The following is a 17,195-nucleotide window of genomic DNA, read 5'->3' on the forward strand; positions in this document are numbered from 1 at the left end:
CTTATTCATACAATTATTTACAAAGTGACCTGTTCAAAAACAATTAATGCAACACTTATTTTGGACTAAAAATTCCTTGCGTTCATCTACTGTTAAATCAAGAAATTTTTTACATGTATATAAATAATTTTGAATTTGCATGGTAACTAAATTTCTTCTGTAAATTTGATTTGTATTGTTATATTTCCCTTGACCTTTAAAGGGTTTGTTAAATACTTGTTTGTTAAAAGAGTGAGTGTTATTTGATTGCGAATTATACTCAAGTATTTATCTTCTATTATTAAGTCCTTTCCAATTTTTGCAAGTATTTTTGTCTAATTTTGATGCTAGTAATTGCATAACAATGAGATCATAAGGATTTACAGGTAAATTCATTGCCTCCAATGAACTTATACAAGAATTAATTTTATTAATAAAATTATCTAAATTATCTGCAGATTCCTTTTCAATGAAACCAATTTTTTAAATATTTTCAATAAGATGAACAGAGATTATGTATTTATTATCATATCTTTTTTTAAGGAGATTTAAGGCGACTGAATAATTTTCCCTTGTAATTGGTAAGTCTTTGATGATATTAAGGGCGTAAGTAGTGTAATTTTTGAATATCGGATAGGTCATTTCTAGAATGAATTAAGTCATTAAATGTATTAAAGTAATACTGCCAGTCAAGTAAATTTCCACTAAAACATGGCAATTTAATTGGCAGTAAGAATTGCATTTGATTATTAATTGGTTTCATATCGGTAGGATCTGATTTATCAGGAGGCTTTATAGACATTTTATCTAACAAAGATTTAATTTACATTCTATGTTACATAGATTATCTTCAGTTTGTATTCTGTCTTCAGCTGTATTCTCATCAACAGCTTCCAACTGAGACTGAATGTCATCATATTTAACTTGTAATTCTAACAAATTTCTTAATTTTATTTGTAAAGAATATATTTCATTGTTTGTGGGGTTAAAATTATCAACAAAGGTATTGATTCGTGTGATTGATGCTTTAATAATACCAGGTTTTTTAAAAAGTTCCTTGCTATTAGTCTGCAAAGTCTTACTGTTGAGTGTCTTCAGTAATTTTGAATTAAATTACATTAAGGTAAATATTAATAATAAGAAGTTAGACATAAGAATAAGAATAGTAAAATTAATTAATAGGTTACGACTATGATGAATATCGATTCTCGTAGCTCCTTGTAGATTTTCGTATAATCGACGAACTAATATAACATATGAAACACTATCCAGTTCAATTTGGAAATTTCCAACATCGATTCCACTATTGCTTACACTTTTGAAATTAAATTTCACTGCGTATAATGTTTGTACGCATTACGGATTAGGAGTAGCTTGTATGACTATACGAATTAAGTCGATGTTGAAACTTAAAGTTTAGAATTAAATACGTCGAATCCATACGTTGCTGAAGTTCAAATCCGGCGCGGAGTACCAAATAAATATGTTGAATCCATACGTTGCTGAAGTTCATATCCGGATAGGAGGACCAAATAAATATGTTCATTGTTTGAAGTTGAATGATTGTAGACGAATATGTATTAAGTTTATGCTTTATTTATTTGATTGAATACATTTGTTATTGAAACATTTTGATTGAATTTTGAATTTTATTTGTCGTAATTGTAATAACACATTGAATATATTGAGTAGTATTATGTTAGTGAATTGAATAGAATAGAATGAATACGTTGAGTGTAACTGTATAACTGAACTACTACATGTTATGTCTTGTCTACAATAGTCAGCTGAGCGGCAGAAAAAGAATTACGACAATTAAAACTGCCATTACAATATTTTTGAATGTAAACAAGTATGATATAAAACTTAACACGTGGGGATATGAAAGTGGAAATTTATAGTGTATGAAAAATACCATCTTTGACCGGCAATCGAACCCGGGATCTTTGGATGAAAGACTGAGACACTACCACTCCGCCACGAAGATCGGTGAGCAGAGTCGTTATTAATAGTAATTAAATTTATATGTTTATTTATTAGAACTAAATTATGTAGTTGTTTTAAAACGAATTAAAGATATTATATTTCTCTATAAAGAGTTTATAATTATTTATTGAGTATTACAATGAAATAGGATAACACTGAGGTATTATTAATATGATACAAAATTGTGTTTCTTTCAGAACCACAAACAAAAATCATCGTACAGCAAATGGTAAATACAAGAACCCAGGAGTATTCACAGCAGTAACTATATTAGATACTAAATTGGTCAGACTGGACATACATTCACCCTGAGGTACAAAGAGAGCATGAAGAGACCATTTAGAATAACAGAATCAACTTTGAGAAATAATTTTATAAACACAGGGTATACACATACATTATCTAAAATATAAATTTAACATACTTATAAAAATCCAAGAACCAATATAATTGGACGATATGAAATTTAACAGGAATACTAAATTTGACAAAACGTATTAAACAAATAAACAAAACCTTGATCGAATGAGGTTTCGCAACATTCATTAAAACGAGCTTCGTTAACAATAATGCTACCAATAATTCTGCTGATGAAGGTGCTGCTAATTAGCTCTGAAAGATCATCAGAAAGAACAGGTTCCGAATAGTTGCTAATCAGACGTTTATAATTTTTAATAATTAAAAAAAAATTATTATAAAAAATTTCCATTGACTAATAAGAATTTATATTATTTGCTTATTATTATTTTTTTATATTTATTATTTAATTAAAAAAGATTATTTCAACAAAAAAAATACGTTTTTAACTTTTATCAATGTTTTTTTATTCATAATATTGGCAATATTACATACTTAAAAAAATATTTCTTAATTCGATTGGCACGTGCTATTTTTTTTTTATTTTTTTATTAAGCCTTATTGTTTACCAAATACAGTGACTTTTAACGAAAATGTGTTTGGTAAAGTGTAAGGAACATTTTTTTTTCAGGAAAAAATTTCTTTTGGTTATTCCTTTGTAATTTGTTTATAGATAACTTAATGCAAAAGGTTTTTTTTTTTAATGAAAATATATCAATTTTATATAAATGATTTAAAAATATAATTTATTTGTTTTTCGTCATTGCATATTTCATTGTAACATCTTAATACATAACCTAATACAATATTTTATGTATTTTTTTTTTTTTTTGCGAAAAACGATTGGTCGTTATCATCGCCCGGAAAATAAATAAATAAAAGTAAAAGTAATTAAAACTTAAAACTACTATCACAGTAAGCAAAATCCAGAATGGGTGTAAAAGGCCCATTCGCGGATAACAAAAAAACTAACATGTAACTTAAAACTACGTTAAAAACTATTATATTAAAACTAAATAAAACTTAAAACTAAGAAAAGAGATAAAACATACAACTAATATCACAAAAATCTTACAACTAATAGCACAGACGAATTTAAAAAACATAAAAAAAAAAACAACAAAATATGAATATATATATATAAAACATAATTTCGGTAGGGAGTGTAAAAGGCTCGCTACTCGGATAACAAAAACAATACATAGGACTAGAGTAATTAAATTTTTTGTACCCTATACTACGCAAAAACAGAAACATCCGGTTTAATACCTCTTTATCATCACACAAGATACCACGGATGTTTCAGGGTAGTTTAAATTTACGACGCAATGCCGCATAACATATGCAGTCCACGAGTATGTGACGCACAGTCACGCGGCAGTTGCATCGTGCGCATAGAGGTGGTTGTCCTCTAGGTACTCGTGTGTCCTATCCGCAATCGACAGAGAACTACTTCCTCACGCCGGGGTATTCTGTATGAGGAGTCCCATGGTAACACACTACACGAGTAACTGCAAATAAGAATTTTTCTATATTTATGGTTAATGATGTTTAGAGCCTTATTTATAGCGTATAGTTCAGCGGTAAACACACTTGTAATACCTGGTAGACCAAACATATAAGTTCTCTTATTGACAACAAATGCACACCCAACTGCATCGTTTTGTTTCGATCCATCAGTGTATACAACCGCGTCTGGTTTCATCTTGGAGAGAACACACTGAAACATTTGCTGAAAGATAATAGATGGTGTTGATTGTTTATTGTATGTAGTCAGGTCAAAATTAAAATTTATGAGGTTTATTCTCCATGGAGGATATGAGCAAGGATACATAGGAAAAAATGACGGTGTGTCAACATTTATATGCTGCAGCAGACGCCAGGTACGGACACCTACAGGTGCAGTACGACGTGGATGGTCCTCATACTTTCCTAGATTAGGATTTCTAAAGACCGAGTCAAGAACCGGGTGATTTGGCTGTCCTCTGAGACGAGCAAAATAAGATAATAAGAGCTGGTCTCGTCTATCCCAAAGTGATGGTTCACCACAGTCTACAAGTAAGCTTGCGACAGGACTTGATCTAAACGCGCCTGTGGCAAGCCGAAGGAAAGCATGATGTACACTATCCAGCATTTTAAGCACGGTTTGACGAGCTGAAGAGTAGGCGACAGAACCATAATCAAAACGGGAGCGAACAAAGGAATAGTAAAAACGTATCATACATGATCTATCGGCTCCCCAGTTGGTGTTAGTAAGGACTCGCATCATATCTAGAAGTTTAGAACAATTTGTTTTCAATTCTTTTAAATGTTTGACCCAAGTAAGACGGCTATCAAAAAATAAACCTCAAAAATTGACGTAAGTAGAGATAGCAATAGTCTCTCCGTTCAGAAAAATTTGCGGAATAGAAGGGTTTCGTAGCCGAGAAAAACTACACATTTTGTTTTTTCGGATGAAAATGTGAAACCAGTAATCCTGGACCAAGCTTCAAGGTCAGATATAGTGTTCTGCAGTAGTCTCTCTGCTGTAGGTGCTGATCGGCTTGCAATGTAGATAGCAAAGTCGTCAGCAAATAGAGAGCATGTGACAGGAGCCTGAACACATTTGGTAATATCGTTTATGGCTACAGAAAATAAGGTGGCACACCTTGGGGCACTCCATTCTCCAAGATGACACTATCTGAGAGCGAATCATCTACACGAGCACGAGCCGTTCGGTGATTTAAGAATCCCCGGATAAAAGCAAGCATATTGCCCTTGATTCCCCATTCTTTGAGAGTGTTAAGAATACCACGTCGCTAGGCTGTGTCATACGCCTTTTTTATATCGAAGAAGATAGCGACGAGGTGCTGCCGATTTAGGAAAACGTTTTGTATGGCTGTTTCTAGTGACACTAAATGGTCAATAGAAGATCGTCTTTGTCGAAAACCACACTGTTCTGGAGATAGAAAGCCATGTTTCTCCAAGTACCATGTAAGTCTGCGGTTTACCATTCTCTCCATTATTTTACACAAAAGGGGTTCGTTTGGTCTTTACCAGGTTTTAGTACTGGTATAATAAATGCTTCTGACCAGCAGGGTAGGAAGACTTGTTCGGAGAATAAACCGTTGAAAATATTCAAAAGTTGTTGTACCGAATTAGGAAGGTGTGAAAGCATGGAAAGGCGAATGTTGTCCGGTCCAGGGGAAGTGTCCCGTGAATTTTTAAGTGCATGTAACAATTCTTTAAATACTATTTGTGTGATGAGATTTGAGACATCTAAAGCACTGAACTCAGTGTTCGGTGAGAGATACAGATTGCAGATATGCAATTTGAAGGGAATAGAGACCTTTACTGCAATAGCAGGAATGACCGTGGTTAGTTGAATTCTTGTAGCTGACACCCCATTCTTCATGAAAATCGCTACTCCACCACTCTTCCTACTGTCTACTAGGCAGTCGTATCTCTCACATAAGTATCTTCTGAGTGTAATTCGGTCATGTTGGAGAAGGTGAGTTTCTTGGAAACACATGATTAGTGGATCATGTGTGTGCGCTAGTACTCTAATATCTTCAATTCGGGACCGAATACCTCTAGAGAGATTTATTTGAATGGGATGCTGCAGTTAACATCCCAGAGGTGGTGGTTATGTGGGTTCCCTTTCCGGGGAGCTTATTAGGTGGCTTACTGCCAGCTGTGATAGTCGCTACTCGTGCCGGTACGACTTTGGGAGCAGGAACTTTTGTGTGTATCACATTGTTGGATTCACTAACTGCGAGGAAAGACGTTTTCTTCATCTTTGTCAGCTCTGAGATAGTGGCTGTAAGTGAAGCTACTTGATCAGAAAGCATCTGAACAAGTTTTTTAAGCTCATTGCAGGATCCACACTGCTGATTATTGACATTTGTAGGAATTTGTTTAGATGTAGCGGTGGCAAAAGATACATCTGGTTTAACCAGGTTCCGTGAAGTAGTTAACTTTTTGTATTCTCTTCGTGCGGCCGGGAAAGATAACTTTTGCTCCGTACAGATTTTGAGAATTGCCTTTTCTTCTTTAAAGATTGGGCAATCTCGGGAGCCAGCTGTATGTGGACTACTGCAGTTTGCACATTTTTCACTTTCTTCGCAGTTAAGTCATTGTGACCTTCTTTAGCACATCGAGCACAGATCTCAGTTTTTGTACAAGATGTTGTAGTGTGACCAAAACCTTGGCATCTGAAACATCGCCGTGGGTTGGGTATGAATGTTCGTACCCGAACCGAGAGGTAACCCACTTTAATCTTTTCTGGTGGAACAGGGAGATTAAATGTTAATATAAGAGACGGTGTCGGTTCTTCAGTTCCGTTCTGCCGTTTCATAATACGTTTCACTTCAACAACATCTTGGTGGTAAAGCTCGTCAACTATTTCATTGTTATGTATATCTAAGAGGTCTCGACAAAAAATTACACCCCTGCTCGTATTTAAAGTTTTGTGGCTTTCAGCACTTATATTTATACCACCCATATTACGGAGACGTAAGATTGATCGACTCTGTTCGTCGTTGAATGTTTCAACCCGAATCGATCCGTCGCGTAAATTCCTGATGATCTTCGGGGAGCCACTTACACCTGTTACAGTTTTATTTATTAGGAAAGGTGAAACCTTTTGGAGGGAGCCACCTTCCTGACTATTTCGGAGAACAATGAATCGAATATTTTTAAGGTTCAAGTCTAAAGATTTGTAGTTCTCTTCCATAGGACTTTTATCCTTGACAGACAAACCTGATCGAGGTCTCTTCGCAAGACTTAATTTGGTGGTTTTTTCAGATGGACCACCAACCACCTTGGGATTAATTATAGGATCAGAAATTTTGGTCCCACGAGTACCGGCGAAAAATGGACCACATCAGCAGAGCGCACGCGTACTGGAGCTAGAGCTAAGTACAACTGGGTTCGCCCTGGTGCCCAGAGGACATCGTTCAAGACTCACTACGTAGAGCCATTCACCCATCGGCACGATTTGTTCCCACCTTGGGTTACGGTTGCGTTTCGTAAATGTCGCAACACCACCGAGTGTTAATGTAAGAAATATCATTGTAGGATGTTGTTGTGTAATTGTGTATGTTGTAATTTATGTAGTGTTCTTGGTGTAGTATATGTGTATAATGTAAAGTGTTCTGCAGCTCACTGTATAGTGGGAAGAATAGCTGCAGAGGCTAGGCCCGTGGGGACGCCAACCCCCAAAGCCTTAAAGAATAAGACTCCCCGTCGGGGAAGCGCCCATGATGATGAGGAGGTAGTGTGTATACGAAGAGATTGATGAAGCAATTAAACACGTAACAGAAGATGAAAATTTAATAATAGTTGGAGATTGGAATGCAAGCATTGGAGAAGGCAAGGAAGGATATATAGAGGGTGAATACGGGCTGGGCAAAAGGAATGAAACAGGGGACCGACTTATAGAGTTTTGCACGAAGTATAATTTAGTAATTGCCAACACCCAATTTAAAAATCATAATAGAAGAATATACACTTGGAAAAAGCCAGGCGATACTGCAAGGTATCAGATAGATTATATCATGGTTAAGCAAAGATTTAGAATCAACTTGTCGACTGCAAAACTTACCCTGGAGCAGACATTGATAGCGACCATAATTTGGTGATAATGAAATGTAGATTGGGGTTTAAAAACCTGAAGAAAAGGTGTCAGATGAATCTGTGGAAGCTTGAGGAAGAGGAGGTAAAGAAGATTTTTGAGGAGGACATCGCAAGAGGTCTGAGTAAAAAAGATAAGGTAGAAAATGTAGAAGAAGAATGGGAGAATGTTAAAAAGGAAATTCTTAAATCAGCAGAAGCAAACTTAAAGAAGGAAGCGGAATAAAGAGAACTGGTAGAAAACCTTGGGTTTCAGACGATATATTGCAGCTGATGGATGAACGTAGAAAATATAAGAATGCTAGGGATGAAGAAAGTAAAAGGAACTATCGGCAATTAAGAAATGCTATAAACAGGAAGTGCAAACTGGCGAAAGAAGAGTGGATTAAAGAAAAGTGTTCAGAAGTGGAAAGAGAAATTAACATTGGTAAAATAGACGGAGCATACAGGAAAGTTAAGGAAAATTTTGGGGTACATAAATTAAAATCTAATAATGTGTTAAACAAAGATGGTACACCAATATATAATACGAAAGGTAAAGTCGATAGATGGGTGGAATATATTGAAGAGTTATATGGAGGAAATGAAATGAAAAGTTGAGGAGGATGAAATGGGAGAAACAATACTGAGATCTGAATTAAGAGAGCATTAAAAGATTTAAATGGCAGAAAGGCTCCTGGAATAGACGGAATACCTGTAGAATTACTGCGCAGTGCAGGTGAGGAAGCAATAGATAGATTATACAAACTGGTGTGTAATATTTATGAAAAAGGGAATTTCCGTCAGACTTCAAAAAAAATGTTATAGTAATGATACCAAAGAAAGCAGGGGCAGATAAATGTGAAGAATACAGAACAATTAGTTTAACTAGTCATGCATCAAAAATCTTAACTAGAATTCTATACAGAAGAATTGAGAGAGTGGAGGAAGTGTTAGAAGACCAATTTGGTTTCAGGAAAAGTATAGGGACAAGGGAAGCAATTTTTGGCCTCAGATTATAAGGAAGATTAAAGAAAAACAAACCAACCTACTTGGCGTTTATAGACCTAAAAAAGGCATTCGATAACGTAGACTGGAATAAAACGTTCAGCATTTAAAAGCAGGAGCTATATACAATGCCGAATAGCACAAGCTAAACGAGCCTTCAGTAAGAAATATAATTTGTTAATTAAAAATTAATTTAAGTGTATGTTTGGAGTGTCGCTTTATATGGAAGTGAAACTTGGACAATCGGAGTATCTGAGAAGAAAAGGCTAGAAGCTTTTGAAACGTGGTGATATAGGAGAATGTTAAAAATCTGATGGGTGGATAAAGTGACAAATGAAGAGGTATTGCGGCAAATAGACGAAGAAAGAAGCATTTGGAAAATATAGTTAAGAAGAGACAGACTTATAGGCCACATACTAAGGCATCCTTGAATAGTCGCTTTAATATTGGAAGGACAGGTACAAGGGAAAAATTTTGTAGGCAGGCCACGTTTGGAATATGTAAATCAAATTGTTAGGGATGTAGGATGTACAGGGTATACTGAAATGAAACGACTAGCACTAGATAGGGAATCTTGGAGAGCTGCATCAAACCAGTCAAATGACTGAAGACAAAAAAAAATTCTTTATATTTTAATTATTTATGTTTATATTCAATATCAATAGTCTATATTCAAAATCTGCCGATTTTGGCGGGCAGTTTTAATTGTCGTAATTCTTTTTCTGTCGCTCAGCTGATTCTATTGTAGACAAGACATAGCATGTAATAGTTCAGTTATACAGTTACACTCAACGTATTCATTCTATTCTATTCAATTCACTAACATAATACTACTCAATATATTCAATGCGTTATTACAATTACGACAAGTAAAACTATCAAAATTCAATCAAAATGTTTCAATAAAAATGTATTCAATCAAATAAATAAAGCATAAACTTAATACATATTCGTCTATAATCATTCAACTTCAAACAATCAACATATTTATTTGGTCCTCCTATCCGGATATGAACTTCAGCAACGTATGAATTCAACACCACGCATAGCTTCTTTGTAAAATTCTGTGGTGAATTACTTCATTAGTAAAAAAATAATTTAATTTGAAAAAATAATAAATTGTACCTTTATGAATAATGAATTACATTGTTCGCCTAATGGGTACGTGTAAGACTGGGTATTAATCTAATTAAAAAAAAAAAAAATATAACAATTACAAAAATATATTATAGGAATATCAATGAATAATAAATAATAATTACCGATCAAAATAATCCCTAAACTACAAAACTTACATGATTTTGTACCTGTTAATATAACAGATGTGTTGAAAACATATCTGTTATTAAGGATCAGCACTTTAATTCTGTTGACAGGTTTACTTTAACGGACTTCAAAAAAAAGGAAGTTCTTATTTTTACCTATATATTACTAGTATGTTCAACCTTCATTCTTTCCAAAATGCACCAATTTCGATGACCGTGTTTTCAATGTAAAGAATGCTCCTTTCATGGTCCCATTGCAAATTAAATATACAGAAAAGTAAGTGTTTTACGTAATATTATATAACCTCAAGTCATTTTGATTCTCAAAAGTATTAAAACGCAAAATTTCAAGAAAATTAATCGAAAAATTTAGACAAGAAAAATAATATATACTCCCATATTGACAGGGCTCTTACCTCACGTTTTATGTGTTTTAAAAATGTTTCTTTGTATTCTTATTTGTATTTTTATAAATACGTAACTTTCTTGGCTTTGGTTTCTTGCTAAAGGCTGGCTTGTTTCTTATGGAATTATTTTTGTGATGTAAGAAAATATTAAATAAAACTAAAAAATTAAAAATAAAATATACGTTTAAAATACAAATCCGACTGAAAAAAATTTTTTAATTGCTCACTACTAAATCCCGTGTTAAATTAAGAGCTACTACGGTTTCTCAGATATTTGCCTTTAATTTAATGCAAACTTCGGAAAGCCGGAATTTAATAAAAACTATTGGAAAATTTTGTTAAAGGAGTAATCTTTTAATTACAATTTTTTTTGTTATAAACACAATGAGAAGTTCTAAAGGCAAGAAGCATAATAATAAACCAAATTTAAAAAAAAAAAATTTTTCTAGTATTGTATTCCTGGCATACAATACTAGAAAAAGATGTTACAATTGTCTATTGTAACAAATTACAAAAGCTTATAACAACTTTTTTAAGGATAAAAGTTCAACTAATTATGAACATTTTTCTCTATTTAAATATAATGCTTAAACAGCGATTATTTTTGTAATCATTTCCACATAATTCTGTAATTGTCAATTTTATATAATTCCGGAAATTAAAGTGTAGTGATTAACAAGTAAACAAGTAATGTAATTCAATAAAGCAGTATACAACAGTTCATAAGATAGGTACAACAAAAAACAAAATGAAATTCACTTTATAATAAAACGTAATAGTATTTAACTAAAAACATTTCTTTAACGTTGAAATAATTTTTCTTCACTTTTCTTGAAATTAAAAAGAAATGATTTTGCAGTATTTTACAAGCAATATATATAAAGTAGATAGGCATTTCAATTGTAAATAATAATTATCAGTGGGATAGATCCTGAGGAAATCATTAAGTCAGAATCTTCATTTTCTTAGCATGGTTCACGCCTAGGGCGGGGTCTGCGAACATGTAATACACACGTCATTTCGTTCGGTCTGCCGTATCCTCCGTTGGACAATAAATTATCGACTTTTATATCAATATAAATAAAAAAAATAAAATACTTAATCTACACTATTATCCTTCTATTTTCTATAAAAACACTATTTCGTTTTTAGAATTTCATAACTGTTTTGTATAATTAACTTTTCTTTACTTAAGTTTCATTTTTCTTTTAATTTACTTCTAAAGAAATAATAAGAAAGAGAACGAGAAGAGAAAAGCTTAATCAGAATAATTCAAAAGTGGAAAGCTAACTTTTTGGAATATATCATGAAAGATTGACACTTAATTAAAATTAAGAAGGATAAGTAGAAAATGCAAAGAAGAAATGAAATAAAAAGAACTTATAAACAAATTTAAAGTATAACCTGCCTCAAAGCAATATGCTATTTTTATTTTGCTAATTTTGCCGTAACTATTGACCATAAATTTTCGACAATTTAAAAGTGCACCTATTTTTAGATTTATTTATTTTTAACTATTCTTCAGGATTTTCTCTTTTTATCTAATTTTTATAATAATTTTACTGTATTAAAAGGAAATGATGTTTTAAAGAATTATAATTATGTATTTTTAATTAATAAAGTTGAAAACTATAAAACCGTCCAGGGCCAGCCCTAGGCGGTAGGCCAGATAGACTGCCTACAGCGGCAAAACCGCCTCAGGATCTATCACAACCCACAAAAATATATTTCGATTACTTGAATCTAGAAAATAATATTATTTACTATTTATTACTACAATAATATTATTACTGTGCTTGTTTTGTTTACCGTTTTAAAAGTATATTTAAATTATTTCTGAAAATAGTAGGTACTAGTTTTAGTTTGTAAGTTCGTTGTCATAAGCTCGTTAAGTGTAAATTTTATTTTTCAATAAAACAATTTTTCATAAATCTATGTAAGTATTATTGTCTTAATTCAATTATATGTAATTTCTCTGGTAAACATGGTTCTTTTATAATTCTGTTTTTTATTTTCAAAAATTTTGAAGTTTTTTGAGGCTTAGGGAGCGGCACTTTTTGGGTTTCCCTCAGGCGGCAGAAACGCTAGAACTGGCCCTGAACTAAGTTATTAAAAAAATAAATAATAAAAATATAAATTACATTAAAATTAAGCCTTACGACTAAGTGGCTTTTTATGATTGAATAACACTAAGTCATACTCCAATAAGAATCTTTACAGGGGAAAATACAATTAAAACATTTAATGTTAAGCTTGGTTAAAAAACCCAGTTAGAATATTAATAAATCTAAAATATTAATAAACTAAATTGGAACAAAATTCATAACTCCAAAGAAATAATATTTTACTTTACGTACATTAAAAAGTAACAAAACAAAAAAAGCAAAAAGATTTAAATCAAATAGCACTGAGTAGAAATTGGCTGATATTATCAAATTAATAAATATAAAACAAATTTGTCGACATCTTAATCGTAATCCTACCTACAGATTTGGAGTGGTTACTGTCTACATTTTTAGAATGGAATAGATATGTTGATAACTTGTAAAATAACATGAAAAGCATGTATATGCTTTAAGAAAAAAATTAAACAGAAATTTGTTTAATATTTTTGTAATATTATTGTTTTACTATAACCATAAAATTATTAAAAATTAAATAAGCGCATTATATTATTAAAAATATTAAACAATATCATATAGACCAGTTTTATTTACTACTACAAGTTAATATATATTTATAAGAAACATACAAAAAATTTTTTTGTAAAAAAATATACAAAAAAATAAAAATGTTCCTAATATTAAATTATAAAACAGCAATAATCACATTAAAAAGGCCGGCTAAGATCTTCATAACTTTCCCGACAAAGTTATGGGAACTATGGTGACCGTATCTTCCCACCTCCTTGAATGATTTTAGCCAAAATTAAATGATATTATTAACACATAGCTGTCATCGTACGAAATTTCATAAAAATCGTTTGATTGAGTCTGAAGATATCAAGCAAAACGGTAACTGACGAAAATAAAACAAAAACTAACAACAAAGTTGTAATATTTCCTGGTATTGGTTGATTATTGTTATGTAGTGGAAAAATAAATTATACATGAAAAAGTAATCTAATATTTATTTTATGGGATGAGGGTAATTTATGATGAAGTTCAATTGTAAAATTATCATTATATGTTTAAATAAACCAAAAAAGTAATAAAATTTAAAAAATCGGTATTTTTTTCTGCTCCCTATCTCCAAAATCATCTTCCAATGTTTACCAAGTCAACTGGAAGAAACTAAAAACTATTCCACAAAAATGTACAACCAACAAAAATTACCTAAGGTTTTTTGTTGAGGAGGTGAATTACGACGAAATATTACAATAAAATTATTGTATTATTATAATAAAAGTTTATTATTTGAAAATTATTTAAATAAAATAAAAAGAAAAATATTTTTAAAATTCAAAAAATCGATATTTTTAAACTTTGATCGCCTCTCTCACACTCCTCCCCAACATTGCCTCAAATTTTTTTTTTGGCGCTTGGACTACTACTATGCCTACGAAAACATTTAAAAAATTCAATTGAAAAATATGCAATAAATAAAAAGATAGATTTTTTATTTTTGGCGAAGGGGGATTTTTGGGGCAAACTTTTTTTTTTAGAATGGAAAGATAAGCATGTATTGACTTAGTATAAAGTGGGGTATGTTTGGAAAAAGTTTAAGAAAATGGCCCCAAAAAGCACATCCCATTGTAAATATTGACCCCAAACGTTTATCTAAAAATCGTCCTATATACACAGGCATCTGTAGAAAATTTCATCAAAATCGGCTTATCCACTAAGAAGTTAAGCTTCAAACACGGCAACATACGTACGAACACTACCTCATTTCTTTTTTGTTTTTTGGAGTTGCTGAGTAATTAAACGTCCAGAAGTCCAGAAATGCAAAAAACTCATGCCCCATTTTTTGACTGATTACCATACTTTCCTTCTTGCTGCATGATGCTAGGAAAGTAAAAATAACCACAATTCTATATATGAGTATGATGGGAGAGGATCTTTTTTTCTGTTTAGCCTCAGGAACCACGTAAGGTATTACTAAAGAGGATGAATGAGAATGATATGTAGACTGTACATTTATACTTAAAAGATATACACATTTACACAAATGCACATGTTGTATGACATGTAGATATATGCACGAGTGTACATTTACACTTCGTTTACATGAAGTGTAAGTCTTGTACTGTCTCAGGCTGAGATGGGTGATCCACCCACCAAATAAACACCGGTATCCACGATCTAGTATTCAAATCCGTATAAAAGTAACTTCTTTACTAGGATTTGAACCTTAGAACTCTCGACTTCGAAATCAGCTGATTTGTAAAGACGCGTTCACCACTAGACCAACCTGGTGGGTTCATTGGAAAAGATCTGGTAACACAATACCTTCAACAAACTAAATAAGTACTGTTTTAATGCATAAAAATTAACATAAACGAACCTAAAATTCAGTTCACAAACTTGAAAAGATATGTTGAATAAATATCTTTAGTGTGTAAATACGAATTCTTGCTAATTCACAGAGCTCGTTAATAATAACAATACAATATTAATATTAGAAAAAGCGCTACTCAGATCGTATGATGTAATTTTGATAAAATATAAGACAAACGATTACAGAACGAATTTATAAAAATAATATGAAAATAAGCACAAAACTTTGTAAGAGGATATATATATATATATATATATATATATATATATATTTATAAAAACAATTTCAGCATTTTAAACGTTTTAAAAAACATGCTGTAGTTTTTTAATTATTCTGCTTTGTACGGACGCGATACTTTTATGGCTCGGCAAACTAAATAACCTCTTTTTTTGTTCAATAAACAGTACTATAACTTGCGTTTTAATTGATAAGATTGTAGCACAGCTTGTGTCCTTAAAAAAATTTAATTTAAAAAAAAAAGACAACGTAGATTTAGATTTCGAATATCTTAACTAAAGTATCCTATTTTTAACGTATAATTCTATTAATGATTTACGTTAAATACGAAAATCTATACAATATACTGGGCAATACAACAAATATACAATGAAACCACGTACTTAATATTAAAAATAGTAAATAAATAGAAGCGTAGATGAAAGTAGGTTGATTAAATTCGTGTTATCGATTAAAATAAAATGATTTATAGGTTTGATAAAAATAGTTATAACCCATCTGACTAAATTAATTGTCAAAAGCTATAAGTTATAACACCCGGTTAAATGTTTCGTTCATAAACAATATCTAAAGTAAATACAACAAACGCGATTTAATGATGTGAATTACACGCAAATAACATCAGACTTGCATAATTCTAAAACAAAAAGTTCACATTTTATGACACAGTACACAACTTTCTTAATTATAACAAAATACATTATGTTATTAAACAGAATTTGGGCAATAGATGTTCAGTTTTGTAATCTTAATTATATCCTAAATACCTTCATTTCGACAAAAATAATAATTTAATACAGAACTTACCACAGCTTTTATTCCTTAATGTCCACAACACAACTAATATAACAAAAATTCTACGTCTTAATATAAAAAATTATAAATAAAATAACAAACACAACCGTACTTTTTTTAATAAAAAAATAATGATGAGTAACAACTACTTAAAACAAAACTGAACTTATATATCTTTTTTTTAATTTAGCCGAGACAGATTTATTATTAATAAACAACTTATTGTTTAACAGCTTAATTAATCATTTAGTTGTTTTTTTAATTCACTAGCACAAACACTTTAAACAGCACAATTCACGCACTACCTTCAACCGAAAGCACCACTAATACGAACACTAACTGACGATGGTTAGAACTCAGACCGCCTTCCTTAGAGTCCGGTCCGGCAACTTAACAGTGCTACCAACATATAGAAAACTTTCCCTTTATTTATAGATGGAAAATTCCGCATCATTTTAAAAACATATATATGTTAAACCATTTTATTGTCTTTTCGTTGAATTGTGTTTACGGAAAGTTTTATTTTACGATAAAACACTCATTAATAATCCAAAATCCTTATTATTGTATCAGTAAATTTATTTATATATTATGAATAAAAATTAGAATAACTGCATTCATGGTAACCCTCTTCACAGATGATACTATTGTATTTATAACCATATATAATTACTTAAAAGAATTAAAAAAAGATTTTTAGCAACTGAGTAAAATTATTTAACTTCAGTAATTGATATATCGTTGCAATACGATTCTCAATAAGACATATACCATTGTTAATCGCCTTGATAGTATTTCACACTAAGAACAATAAATTGTACGGATTTCTGTGTGTAAATTTTGGGTGCTATATTAGAGCATTAATTTTTCTTAGAATGATAATTTCTAAAGAAATTAGAAATTAATTTCTTTTCCAACTACACAGATCAACTATATTTTTTCGTTTACGAATAATTAAAAAAAAAAAACATTAACTTTGTCATCATTATTATACATTTTATTTATCACTACATATTTTGTAGTGTAAAAGTATGTTATTATATTTTAGAATAGAAGACAAAATATTTTC

At 31.3% G+C, this 17,195-nt stretch overlaps 1 protein-coding gene across 3 annotated transcripts in view; it reads right to left on the minus strand.

Annotated features, from left to right (window-relative positions):
* The window catches only part of dgo (ankyrin repeat domain containing protein 6 diego), a 547,244-nt gene extending 530,784 nt beyond the window's left edge, over window positions 1–16,460 (minus strand). For all 3 annotated transcript variants that reach the window (XR_012755281.1, XM_075357499.1, XM_075357494.1), the window contains exon 1: window positions 16,139–16,460. The gene's annotated coding sequence lies outside the window, so the exon portion shown is untranslated. The remainder of the gene's footprint in view (window positions 1–16,138) is intronic.
* Window positions 16,461–17,195: the final 735 nt, after the last annotated feature.

The sequence above is a fragment of the Lycorma delicatula genome, chromosome 1, assembly GCF_047948215.1.
Source record: "Lycorma delicatula isolate Av1 chromosome 1, ASM4794821v1, whole genome shotgun sequence".
NCBI lineage: Eukaryota > Metazoa > Arthropoda > Insecta > Hemiptera > Fulgoridae > Lycorma > Lycorma delicatula.